The sequence below is a fragment of the Bos javanicus genome, chromosome X (genome assembly GCF_032452875.1).
Source record: "Bos javanicus breed banteng chromosome X, ARS-OSU_banteng_1.0, whole genome shotgun sequence".
Lineage (NCBI taxonomy): Eukaryota > Metazoa > Chordata > Mammalia > Artiodactyla > Bovidae > Bos > Bos javanicus.
In genome coordinates this window covers 92,242,343-92,255,846 of record NC_083897.1, presented here as the reverse complement: position 1 = coordinate 92,255,846, position 13,504 = coordinate 92,242,343, and the positions used below count along the sequence as shown (strand labels likewise).

General features: G+C 48.0%; 2 protein-coding genes and 1 long non-coding RNA gene across 15 annotated transcripts in view; 1 reads left to right on the top strand and 2 right to left on the bottom strand.

Moving 5' to 3' along the window:
• The window catches only part of LOC133243357 (fibrous sheath CABYR-binding protein-like), a 188,245-nt gene that overhangs the window by 60,405 nt on the left and 114,336 nt on the right, over window positions 1-13,504 (bottom strand). The window lies entirely within an intron of this gene.
• The window catches only part of LOC133243353 (fibrous sheath CABYR-binding protein-like), a 277,781-nt gene that overhangs the window by 213,189 nt on the left and 51,088 nt on the right, over window positions 1-13,504 (top strand). The gene's annotated exons all lie outside the window — the stretch shown is intronic.
• On the bottom strand, window positions 5-10,286 carry LOC133243363 (uncharacterized). 2 transcript variants are annotated; one of them, XR_009735056.1, is made up of 3 exons: window positions 6,943-10,286; window positions 4,644-4,809; window positions 5-1,378 (listed from the first exon to the last, which is right to left on the bottom strand). It is a non-coding gene; the product is annotated as an uncharacterized LOC133243363 (long non-coding RNA). The 2 variants fall into 2 exon arrangements; XR_009735055.1 differs by lacking the exon at window positions 5-1,378 and adding an exon at window positions 2,461-2,603.

Sequence of the window (13,504 nt, the reverse complement as noted above, 5' to 3'; positions counted from 1 at the left end):
AAACTGAGGCAGCCACAACTTGAGGCCCTCTCCCTTCGTGGAGGGAGGGCCTGCCCCAAGGATGAGAAGAACAGGACCCTCAGGGGTCTCACGGACTAGCAGGGAGGCAGGCACATTGCTTCAGGCAGCACATATGCATCGAGGCTTTTCCTGGCTCTCTGTGGTGGATACAAGTGGCCAGCCCACAGAAATCCCTGTGCTGGACTTACTCTCCCCAAAGGGGAAGGGGTAGGGGTAGGAGGCACCCTACCTCATAACAACCCAGGACATTCTACAGTGTGTTAGAAGGGGGTGGTGCTGTGATCAGATACATGTAAGTCCTGTAAGGGACTGGTACTGTGGGCAGCAAGGGGGAAAGCTGCAAGTCTCAGTATTGAACAGAGCAACCAGGGTGGGCTTTATTGAGGAGCTGATATTTTAACAAAGACTTGAAGGGGGAAAGGAGTCAGCACAGCAGACATCTGGGGTCAGGATATGGCAGAAGAGGGAACAGTGGGGATAAATGCGGGGGCAGATACTGCCAGGAGGCCAGGGCAGCTGGGAGCAGGGAGTGAGAGTTGAACAGAAGGCGGGGACTAGATACCGAGGCACTGGGTAAGAGTCTGCTCTGTTGGCGAACCAACGGGGACAAGCAGGGGTCATAGGTGCTGATGGACATGCCTGCGCCAGGCCTGTGAGGGAGGCAGAGGCAGGACAGGGGGAAAGAGCAGAGACAGCTGAGGTGGGGCAAGCAAGGAGTGAGGAGGATGCACGAGGGGCAGCTCCGAGTGAGGCTGACGGCCTCCCCTGGACTCGACACGCCTTTCCTACCTGTACTGGTGTCCCCGACTCCATAGACGCCTGTGCTCCAGGCACAGTGTCAGAGACTCCACTAGCAGCCTGATGTCATTCAACTGTCCATCGTCTGGACACATAGTTGCGGGGCCTACATTGCCACTTGGTCCTTGGGAAACGTTAAGTGACCTGAATTGTGCTCTCAGGATCTTGACCCCAGTTCCACTGTGAGGCTACAACTGTGGCTGATGGGGCAACAGAGTGACCCACACGTGTGTAATGAACCTTGCAGCCTCTTTGATCAGGAGTTTCCAGAATTAGGGGTCATAGGAAACATGTACTCCAATCCCCACCCCCAAAGGGATGAGAATCTGATTCCACAGATGTCCTGCTTACTCCATTCTCCTGTGTTGTTATTAACACAAAAGTAACTAGTCCACAAAGAGCTACGCTTTATTGACTGAGAATTTACCTTGAGTCCTGGTCCTTCATTCATTGAGGAAGTAGTTCTAAGCAGGGACCAGATGCTATGTCTCCTCCAACTGTGGCTGGATTGGTTAGGGATGATCGGAACTGTCCCCTGTAAGCAGATGACTGCCACGTGCTGTGTGAGAAAAGCGATGGCAGGATTTAAATTATAGAACTCGGGGAACACAGAAGAGAGCATCTGACCCCTGCCATATGTCCAGGGGTGGGATGTGGTGTGGGTCTGTAGTCAGGACACATTCTCGGAGGGACGGGGAGATTTCTTGAGGTGGCACTTTGACCTTCCACAGTTTACACACACACGAGCAGAAGGGCACAGACCTGGACACAGGTGATGCCAGACAGACTTTCATTCCCAGTTGTCTCCAGAGCACCATGGCAGCTGGGTCGTGTCCAGCGCTGTCTTGCAGCCACTAAAAACCCTTCCTGTGCTTTGGCGTGCCTCCCGATTCCTTATACCTGATAAATAGAGTGAGACTGGTGGAGACATAACTGGGGTGGGGGCTGGTTGCAAAGCCTCTCTGATATGGCAGAGTGCCTCCCCGCAGGGGAAGTTAAAGTCCTGCATGGTGTTGCCTCTGGAGCAACCCTTTCCTACCAGCAGACTCCAGTTTCTTGGCTGCAAGGCAGCTCCTCCTAAGGCGCACACACAAAGGGGGTTAGAACCTTTCAGGGTGGCTTTGCCCTACTGGGTACCTGCGTTTCACAAGCGGACAGGAGATTGGGACACTGATGGCTCTCCTCTCATGGAACAACATCTGCATCTCGGTAACTGAAACACAAGCCATGCGTGTTGTTGTGACTGCAGAGAAGACTGGCTTTGCACTCAAGAGAAAGTAGGGCGTGACTCCCAGATCCAGCTTTTACTGCATCAGCCACCTAAGCTCTTTCAGCTTGCTTACTTGTCTATGAGAAGGCTGGGGTTCATCCATACCCCTCTGGGTCTGAGGGGAATAAAACCCCACATACCTGGCTCCCACAAGCTCCATAAGTAGGCTCCAGGTTCGTCATTTACACTGACCCCCCTGGTACGGACACATCAGTGGGGAGGGAGGCATGCCAGAGCCCCTGAGAGTCTACTCCATCCTCTGGCTGGGGTGGGGGTTGGGGTGGGGTGGTGGAACTGGTGCCATGTCCAACCATTTAATTGGCTTTACATACTACAGGCACACACTTCATTTCATATTTAAGTGTGTTCTGCTCAGAGGAATTGTAGTGAAGGAAGTCAGTCATCACAGTTGAAATCTGTAGCAGGTAGAAGCAGCAGTGGGGTCGCTCCCTCCACTGGCCATCACAGGAACTGGCAGTTCCCTCCATGGGTTGATGGCACCAGGTGGAGACACCTGAGGAGTTGCAAGAAGGTGCTGTGACATTCCCTAGGAGGGTCCCCATACTGAGCTGGCAGCTCATCCTTGCCTCCCTGATGACCACAGGGACTAGTAAATCAAACCCCCGCATAGGGAGGATGTGTCAATATACTTCATCTTGTCCTAACAGGAACTCAACACTATAGAGTGAAAAATAGTGAAAATCTCATCAACATACAGTGCATGGGTAGGGCAGCTCAAGTCCTGTTCCGTGTACTGGGTCACAGACACCATAAAGTGACATTTTGAAATTTCCATGCTTCGGCTTATCCCTCCTCACTGTGAAGCAGGTGGTCACCCTGGATCCCTTTATGCTTCCAATACTGTGACCAAATTCAAAAGGCCATATTCAAAGACAACAACGGGTCCATATACAGCAAGAGGAGAGATTTTCTGTCTGTATCCTATTCTTAGCAAGGAAGCCTTTCGCAGACAAACTCTGCCATCAGATTGTGTTTCTCATCAGCTCATCGTGCAGTGGGGATTCATAGTGAAATCTCCACCACCTTCCATTTGGTAAAAATATCAAAACTGTTAACTGTGACTTTTCTCCCAGGTACTCCCCAGGAAAAATGGAAACTGATCTACACAGCCTGCCAGCTGAACCTAAGAAGGAATCAGGCAGATGAAGAGGGAGGAAGGGCATGTAAGATGGAGGCAAAGGCAGGAGTGAGATTGTGAAATCCGTGGGTGGGGAGGGGGAGAGAGGGGGCGGCGCGGGTGGCTAGGGAGTAGGAGTGTGAGCACACCGGGCATCTGATGAACAGAAAGAGGTCTGGGTGGTTGGAATATCAAGTGGGGCATGGAGCAGAAGGAGGGTGTCTGGTGAAGATCGGGCATTTGGGGGCAGACAAGAGCTGCTGTGCCTAGTCCAGGAGGCTGGACAGTGTCCTAAGAGCAGCAGGCAGCCTGTGCAGAGTTTTGAGCAGGGGTGTCATGTCCAGATTGCACTGAAGAAAGCTTCCCTTCCTCAGGCAGCAGGACAGACCATGTGTTGGAAAGTATCAGGACTGCTGGTGTTTGTCAAGGGGAGAGACGAGGGTGACCTGGCCTAGGGAACTCACTGTGCTGAGGGAGAGAAGGAACAGAATCTTACTTAGACTTAGGAGGCCGAGAGGTGAGGGTTGATGATTGAGAGTGTGGTGAGACAGTGGTAGCAGGCAAGGATGGCTTTAAGCATCTCTGGCCTAAGCAGCTGGGGACAAGGCTGCCTTGCACTGAGTCAGGGGACAGTAAAGGAGGTGCAGCTGTGTGGGGAGCGGGGGTTGGGGGGTGATGGGTGCAGTTTGGACATGTTGAATATTCCTTGCCTGGGGGAATCAAACACTTACTATCAGAACGACTTGCGGGAGCTGACCTAACTTCTCTGTGCCCATGATGCCTCATCTGTGATGGGGGAATGAGGCTAAGAATTAAGAAAAAGACTAATTTCCTGTTTCATTGCTTTAGTCTAGGAGAATGTTCTCCTTTTACAAACAAGTGCTGTCTTACTGTCAGGCATTCCGTCGGTATAATGGGAATGTATCTGCTTATCCATATATCCGCTTGGTTTTACATACCTGCTTTGTATATTTTCACCATGTGGTATGTATTGTCAACCGTAAAGAGAAATAAACTCAAAGGAACAAGTGTTTCTTGTCACATGCATGCAGAACGGCAGTCCATCAGCCTGTCTCTCAGAGAAACAGCCCGCTTTACAACCTCCTGTAGCTCCTCACTCCCCCCAGGGGGTGGGTAGAGGCCTGTGGGACCCAGTGTGTCTTTCATTTCTCTTCCCTGTGAAGGCATCTCCGGTGTCCCAGAAGTTGCCTAGCACTTGTTGAGTGCAGTCTCCCTGCAGCCCTGTCAGTTGACTAGGGGAGTCTGTAGTCAGGAAGAGAGTGCTGAGCCTGAAGTGTGGATCTGGAAACCATCACCCTGTGGTGCCGAGCTGGGAGGTGATGAAGCCACAGATACCTAGATTTAAATCAAGGTCCCACCACTTATTCCTTCTGTGACAGTGGGCAAGTTACTTACAGTCTGAGTGACTTAGTTTCCTGAATTGAAGAGGATGATGATCCTATTCTGCGATAATGACTCCTTTTTGCTGTCTTCATTTAGATTACCAAAAAAAAAAAAAAAACCTTTTGAGAACTATACATTGATGTTCATGTGTCGATTACTTCCAGAGTAAAAACGGAACCTGTCAACGAAGATATGAAAAGATGCTCAACCTCACTCATCGTGAGAAAAATGCAAATCAGAGCCACAATTAGGTATCTTGTCATAGCGGTCAGAATGGTCATCATCGGAAAGCTATGCACAATAAATGTTGGAGTGGATGTGGAGAAAAGGGAATCCTCCTATACTGTTTGTGAGAATGAAAGCTGATACAGCCACTATGGAGAACAGTATGGAGATTTCCTTTAAAACTGGGAATAAAACTACCACGTGCTGTGCTGTGCTTAGTTGCTCATCTGTGTCCGTCTCTTTGCAACACCATGGACTGTAGCCCACAAGGCTACTCTGCCCATGGGGATTCCCCAGGCAAGAATACCGAGGTGGGTTGTCATGCCCTCCTCCAGGGGATCTTCCCAACCCAGGGACCGAAGCTGGTCTCCCGCAGTGCAGGCGGATCCATTATTGTCTGAGCCACTAGGGAAGCCCATAAATACTGGAGTGGTTAGCCTATCCCTTCTCCAGGGGGTCTTCCCGACTCAGGCTTTGAACTGGGTTCTCCCACATTGCACATGGATTCTCTACCAGCTGAGCTACCACAGAAGCCCATAAAACTTTCACATGACCCAGAAATCACACTCTTGGGCATACGCCCTGAGAAAACTATAATTCAGAAAGACACATGTACCCAACAGTTCCTTGAACCAGTATCTACAATATCCATGACATGGAAGAAACATAGATGTCTGTCAATGAATGGATAAAGATGTTGTGGTACATGTATGTATACAATCAGTTATAAAAGGGAACGAATTTGAGTCATTTCCAGTGAATTGGATGAAGCTAGAGCCTGTTATACAGAGTGAAATACATCAGAAAGAGAAAAACAAATATCCTACATCAACACACATATGTGAAATTTAGAAAAACGGCACTGATGAACCTATTTGCAGGGCAAGATTAGAGTCTCAGTCATGGACAAGAGAATTATGGACACAGCAGGCAAGGAGAGGATGGATTGAATTGAGAGTATAGCACTGAAATATACAGATTACCATGTGTAAAATAGATAGCTAGTGGCAAGCTTCTGTATAGCACAGGAAGCTTAGTTTGGTGCTCTGTAATGACCTAGAGGGGTGGGGTTCGGGGGTGGAAGAGAAGTTCAAGAGGAAGGGGATATATGTGTACACTTATAGCTGATTCACCCTTGTCCTACAGCAAAAATTAGCACAACATTTAAAGCAATCATAATCCAATTTTAAAAGGTGAGGGTTGTTCGAACCTCTCTGCCTTTATACTTATCTACTGGGACCGGCATGAAAGATGCTCATATTTACCATGCTGACAAAGTTCAACTTCACCTGAGCTGTTAAGAAAAGCCACAGTAAAGAAATCTCTGCAGACTTTCATGTTCCCAAAATGACTTAATGCAAAGCACCACCCTTCCCGGTCTGAATTCGGTAAGACTCATCCAAAGTATCCAGTGACTCCTGGGTTTACCTACCACAAGGTCAAGTACAGACCTTCCTCCTTGTCATTAAAGGGCAGACACAGACCATCCAACTCCTTCTTTTCTGTCTCATAACTAGGAACGGTGATTAAAAGTCAGTTCTCCTGAAACTAGCTAATCACAAAGATAATCATTTCCTCTTCTGTCAACGGGATTTCCCCCTAAATGTTTTCCCCCCTGCAAAGGTCCCCACTGTCACTTCTCTACTACTCTCTATGGAATGAAGTACAGTGCAAAACCACCTTGCTGGCAGTCTGATCATCAGGTCTGTGTGCTCTCCCAATTGCAATCGGTAGAAATACAGCCAGTGTCTCTAATAGTTTGCTTTTACTCTTTCCTAGTGTGTTACTAGTAACAATTGGTAGAAAAACATGCAAGTAACAGGAGCTGCTCCTCACGTGGACGGGCAACAACACAAATTACCAGGCATCAGGGAGAAGCCCCCGCCTTCTGATCCCAAGAGCCGACCATCACCAGCTGTCATCTGTGTGGAAGGAAACTTCCTGCGACTCTGGCAAGGATGGTCCCTCCTAGCCTCCAAGCTACTGGGAGAGGACCTCCGGGCATGTGGTCGAGAGGACCCGGCACTAACTCCTCTTCTCCGAATCCCCCCCGCCCTACTGCCATCGTCCCCGTGGAGGAACCTACTTGTCTTCAGGTCATTCCAGGCTCCCCCTCAATCCACTACAACCCAGGGAATACACAGGAAGGTCCTTCTATAAGGAAGGGAGGAGTAAATGTCCCATCATTGTGACGTCAAAACCAGGCCCGCCAACTCCTCACCCCTGAAGGGCGGGTAGGCTCTGTAGGACGCTGGAGGACTCCTCTCGGTGGTCTGCTGCTGCTGCTGCTGCTGCTAAGTCGCTGCAGTTGTGTCTGACTCTGTGAGACCCCATAAACGGCAGCCCACCAGGCTCTCCCGTCCCCAGGATTCTCCAGGCAAGAACACTGGAGTGGGTTGCCATTTCCTTCTCCAATCCAGGAAAGTGAAAAGTGAAAGTGAAGTCGCTCAGTCGTGCCCGACTCTTCACAACCCCATGGACTGCAGCCTACCAGGCTCCTCCATCCATGGGATTTTCCAGGCAAGAGTACTGGAGTGGGGTGCCATTTCCTTCTTGGTGGTCTTTACCCTTCTATTCCACACACACTAAGGATGGGAGGCCGACCGCCGCCCACTCCCGGCTTCTTGCACGGGCGGAGGATGGGAGGCACTGCACTGGCGTCCTGCTGTTGAGAACCTGATCCTGAGAAGGAATGTGTGAGAGCGAGGGGTAGAGAGAGGGACAGACACACAGAGGAAGACATCTATCTCTCTAGGACCACCAACCAGGTGTGCCTTAGTGTCACAGGAGCAGAATCCTCTTTAGCCAAGTGGGATCCGTGTTTTCTCAGAACATTTTCCCAGATGCCCCACAACTTCAGTATCAGATGGACCCCATGGACGGCAGCACCCCAGGCTTCCCTGTCCATTATCAACTCGCGGATCCTACTCAAACTCATGTCCATCCCGTCGGTGACTCCATCCAACCATCTCATCCTCTGTTGTCCCCTTCTCCTCCTGCCTTCAATCTTTCCCAGCGTCAGGGTCTTTTCCAATGAGCTGCTGCTTCTCATCAGGTGGCCCAAAGTATTGCAGTTTCAGTTTCAGCATCAGTCCTTCCAATGAATATTCGGACTGATTTGCTCTAGAATGGACTGGCTGGATCTCCCTGCAGTCCAAGGGCCTCTCAAGAGTCTTTTCCAACACCACAGCTCAAACGCATCAATTCTTCGGCACTCAGCTTTCTTTATAGTCCACCTCTCACATCCATACATGACTACTGGAAAAACCAAAGCTTTGACTAGACGCTCCTTTTTTGGTAAAGTAATGTCTCTGCTTTTTAATATGCGGTCTAAGTTAGTCATAGCTTTTCTTCCGAGGAGAAAGCGTCTTTTAATTTCATGGCTGCAGTCAACATCTGCAGTGATTTTCAAGTCCAAAAAATAAAGTCTCTCACTGTTTCCATTGTCTCCCCATCTATTTGCCATGAAGTGATGGGACCGGATGCCATGATCGTAGTTTTCTGAATGTTGAGTTTTAAGCCAACTTTTTCACTCTCTTCTTTTACTTTCATCAAGAGGCTCTTTAGTTCTTCTTCACTTTCTGCCATAAGGGTGGTGTATTTTTCACTCTCCTCTTTCAAGTTCATCAAGGGGCTCTTTAGTTCTTCTTCACTTTCTGACACAAGGGTGGTGTCATCTTCATATCTGAGGTTATTGATATTTCTCCCAGCAATCTTGATTCCAGCTTGTGGTTCATGCAACTAGGCATTTCACATGATGTACTCTGCATATAAGTTACATAAGCAGGGTGACAATATATAGCCTTGAGGTACTTGAGAACCCCCTGAACAGTATGGACAGTCTGTATGTGACTTATTTCTCTTTCTCTCCCTGTGGATCGCCATTTTAAACTGATATCGAAACATCCTATGGACATCAGGCGATGACCAGGATAACTGGGCTCAAATCGGTGTTCACCAGGTTCAGAAGTAGGCTCTTTCCTTGGCAACAGCTTCCTCCACACCTCCTGTCCCACATCACAAAATGAGACAAAATAATGAAGTATTTTCAGGGGAAATGCATTTCCCATATAGAAATCATCACAGGTGTTCTTTCTCAAGAGCGTGTGAGTTAGACCTTGATGTGACATAGGAATACGTACATACTTGTAATAGGCTCCTTGAGTCCTGCCTTGGTGTGCAATGCTTTTGAAAACTTTTATCTCCTGAATCGACCAGTAGCAGTGTATAGTAATTTAAAAATGAAAGCATCTTTGGTTGTCTGGTTTCCTGGGCTACAGCTGATCCTGGGCAGTAGACCTCTGCTGAGGTCAGAAATTTGGACATATGATTAGTTAGGGGTTTCCATTTGTATTTTGATTGTTGTTGATTAGTCCCTAAGTCATGTCGCATTCTTTTGTGATCCCACGGACTGTACCCAGCAGGCTTCTCTGTCCATGGGATTCCCCAGGCCAGAATACTGGAGTGGGTTTCCATTTCCTTTGTCAGGGGATCTTCATGACCCAGGGATCAAACCCCAGTCTCCTGCATTAGCAGGTGGATTCTTTACCGCTGAGCCACCAGGGAAGCCCTTGTATTTCCAATACCATTGCCTTATATTTGACACACCTCTATTGGGTGTATTACATGCATCTATGCGCCTGTGTGTTAGGGTTGCTTTGCTTGTTTTTTTTTTGTCAGAAACAGAAAAGTGAAGTGGCATTGCTTGCTTAAGTCTCTCAGGGAACCAGCAACAGTAAAAATGTATTTAAAAAAAAAAAGTATTTCCATATCTTAAGGAGATGAATTTCCACAACTCCCTATGAAGGGGTTTAGTCTCCTACCTAGAACGTACTGACATTGAATGAACTCTTTCATGAGTGGTCACTTTAGGAAAGAGGTGGTCCTACTCTTTTTAAGTGATTATTGGCTACATTTAAAATTATGCTTGAGATTGTATGAAATAGGTAAGTAAAACTGCAGATCCCAGTGATCCATTTTCTTTACCCTGCATGTGGATGCAATACAAACTCAGTGTAAACCATCAGTTTGGGTAGAGCCAACATGCCCTGCACGGACATTTTGTTTATAAAGTGGACAGACTGGATGTGCTAACAGGAAATCTATACTTTGTTCAGCAGATCATTTATCTAATAAAGGAGGACCTAGAGCCAAGTGAATGTGTAACGTGGTGATTGTGAGCTAAAATAGGTGACAACACTGAGAGAGTGGTATTATAAACAGTGCAGAAACCTTCACATTTCAACCCACACAGATGAAAAATGGTCAGGACCACTACCAAGCAGTGTGACCTCGAGTAAGATGCTCACCCTCTCTGATCCTCGGTTCCCATGTCTGCAAATGGGGACAATAATATTATATGTTATCCCACCCCCAGGCGAAGCCCATTCCTGACCCTCTGATCCCAGCCTCCACTGGCTCCTGAGGCCAAGGTTCTCATCACACTTGTGTCACCACTGTCTTCAGTCTGGCTCCTTGCCCACCCCACGGTGAGCTCCTTGAGGACCCTCTTGCTGCCTGAAACGTTCTTGTGCCCACAAAGTCTGGAAAGCACTGGTCTGGGAGTCTGGTGCCCCACAGGTGCTCAGAACACGTTCACCATCTGATAAGTGATGATAAGGTGAGGTACACAGAGCCGTGCAGCTGTTGATACATTGTCAATTTGTTTGCTGCAAACACAATACACGAAAAAAGTGGCTAGAGCAAACCTCTTGGCTCAATTTTCATAGGCCCACGGCTGTGTCTGTCTTTTATTCCCACCTTGTCCAGAACCTTATTGTACCAGAGTAACACTCGCCTTTCCCCTTCCTAGTGCATCACCATCAAGCAGCTGTTTCTCAACTGAATTGCCAGTGAGTGAACCCTTAAAATTCTAGGCTCACATTTCTGTTCCTTTGAGCGGGTGATGGGCATCCTGTCTTCTATCCTCACTCGGACAGGAGTGTCTAGTGTTCGTCCCTTCCCAATTGGCTTCCCATTTATTCTATATTTTGGACAATCCATTACCTCCTGAGACTGAGTTCTGTCCTAGGCTATGGCTGCTTTCGGCACTGTGCTGAGGGCATTGATGACCAGGTGGGCGCTGGGGGGATACTTGTTGGATGAATACAGATCGGACAGCCAGGCTACTTTATTTCACCATGAGAGGTGTAACTTCCACTCATCCTGCCATTAGCAGGATGGACGCTTTGAACCTGCTGATCAGTGTCCTGGGCAAGTCCACGGGAGCCCTGTCACCCTGCTCTCCTCTCTTCCTCTTGCTTCCATAGCTTCTTCTACTCCGTACCTTTCCCGTGCCCTCCTCTGTGCTCCCACTGCTCTCCGTGTACATGGACACTGTGCTTGAGCCCATCCATTCCCCTGATTTCATGTTGTGTGATTGTCAGTTACCTTTCTGATTAGGTTCTTTGAGCAGTTTTCTCTTTACTCACAGTCCAAGGTAGATGCTGCAATACAGTAAGCATCATGGGTCTCCTTTTATTCTTTTTCTTTCATTTTCTCCTTTTTCTCTTCCTTTTTCCCCTTTTATGAGGAAACAATACAGTGTGTGGGTACGGACACTAGCTCTGATTCTAGACAACTTCCTTGCATCCAGTTCTCCCACTTGTTATCATCACATCTTGAGAAATTAAATTGGCTCACTGTGCCATTACAGCCTTACCAGAAAATTGGTGAATTATTCTGAATAATGACATGAACTGAGCAGGTTGTATTTGTGAGTATGGAATGAGGTTAGTAGAGATGTGCTGGCATATTCCCTGCTGTAATGACTACTGAGTTTCAAGGTCACATTAGACATCTGTGTCCAGCCCTAGAGGCTCCGTCCTTCTCAGCCACAGTCCTCGAACTTTTCCCTCACAGCTAGACGAACCCTCACCAGGAGGCTGGCTTTTCTGTTACACCTCTCCCACCTGGAAAACAATTACAGACTTCATCTTCTGTTGCATGCATCATTCTCTTCCTGGTAATTTTGTCCTCAGATGGATTGAGGCTCCTCCTAGTGCAAGGGGATGCCCAGGACTGAAAATAAGGTTGTGATGTTTCCATGCTCCCCCATGGCATGGAAACTCTCTGGGACCTGTGCCCAAACTCCTCTCCCCATGTCGTCTCCCCCCATACCAGTGTTCACAGTTTACACTCAAGCTGGGTTCCAGTGCAGGCCCTACCAGCCCAGGCACTCTCCTTCAGCCTCAAATTCCTTATCTGTAAAATGGCAATGGGTCTACCTGTTGGTGAAGTTTATTGGGAGACCTACAACAAAGGTCTGTCTAGTCAAGGCTATGGTTTTTCTGTGGTCATGTATGGATGTGAGAGTTGGACTGTGAAGAAGGCTGAGTGCCAAAGAATTGATGCGTTTGAACTGTGGTGTTGGAGAAGACTCTTGAGAGTCCCCTGGACTGCAAAGAGATCCATCCAGTCCATTCTGAAGGAGATCAGCCCTGGGATTTCTTTGGAAGGAATGATGCTAAAGCTGAAACTCCAGTACTTTGGCCACCTCATGTGAAGAGTTGATTCATTGGAAAAGACTCTGATGCTGGGAGGGATTGGGGGCAGGAGAAGAAGGGGACGACAGAGGATGAGATGGCTGGATGGCATCGCTGACTCGATGGACGTGAGTTTGAGTGAACTCCGGGAGTTGGTGATGGACAGGGAGTCCTGGCGTGATGTGATTCATGGGGTTGCAAAGAGTCGGACATGACTGAGCGACTGAACTGAACTGAACCAGAAATAACAGATGTAAAACACCTAGCGCCCATGACCTGGCAGGTGGAAGGCACTAAATAAATGGCTGTGTCCTCTATCTATAAGCTTCTTTAATGCACAGCATCTGGTGTGGAATAATACCGTGACTCAGCCAATGTTTTTGGTTTGGACAGAGAAAGATGTGACATATTGGGGGTATATTAGGCTTCTCCAGAGAAACACAGCCAATAGAGAGAAACTTATTTTAGGGAATTGGATCATGGGCTTGTGGGTGCTGACAGTTCTGATGTCCTTTGGGCCGATCGGCTGGCTGGAAATCCAGGTTGTACTCTAGAGACCCAAATCTGCAGAGCTGGCTAGCAATTTCGAGTCTCATGCAAGGTTTCTAAGGCTGTAGTCTTGAGGCTAAATTGTTTCATCCTCAGGAAGCCTCAGTCTCTGCTCTTAAGCTTTTTCAACTGCTGGATGAAGAAACTGAACCCTTACCCCCCACTACCCCGTTAGGCTGGATAATATAATTCCCTTAAAGTCTACTTGGAGAAAGTTATGACCAAACTAGATCGCATATTAAAAAGCAGAGATATTACTTTGCCAACAAATGCCTGTCAAATCAAAGCTATGGTTTTTCCAGTACTCATGTATGGATGTGAGTTGGACTATAAAGAAAGCTGAGTGCCAAAGAATTGATGCTTTTGAACTGTGGTGTTGGAGAAGACGCTTGAGACCTTGGACAGCAAGGAGATCCAACCAGTCCATCCTAAAGGAAATCAGTCCTGAATATACATTAGAAGGACTGATACTGAAGCTGAAACTCCAATACTTTGAACACCTGATGCGAAGAACTGACTCATTGGAAAAGACCCTGATGCTGGGAAAGATTCAAGGTGGGAGGAGAAGGGGACAACAGAGAATGAGATGGTTGGATGGTATCACCGACTCAATGG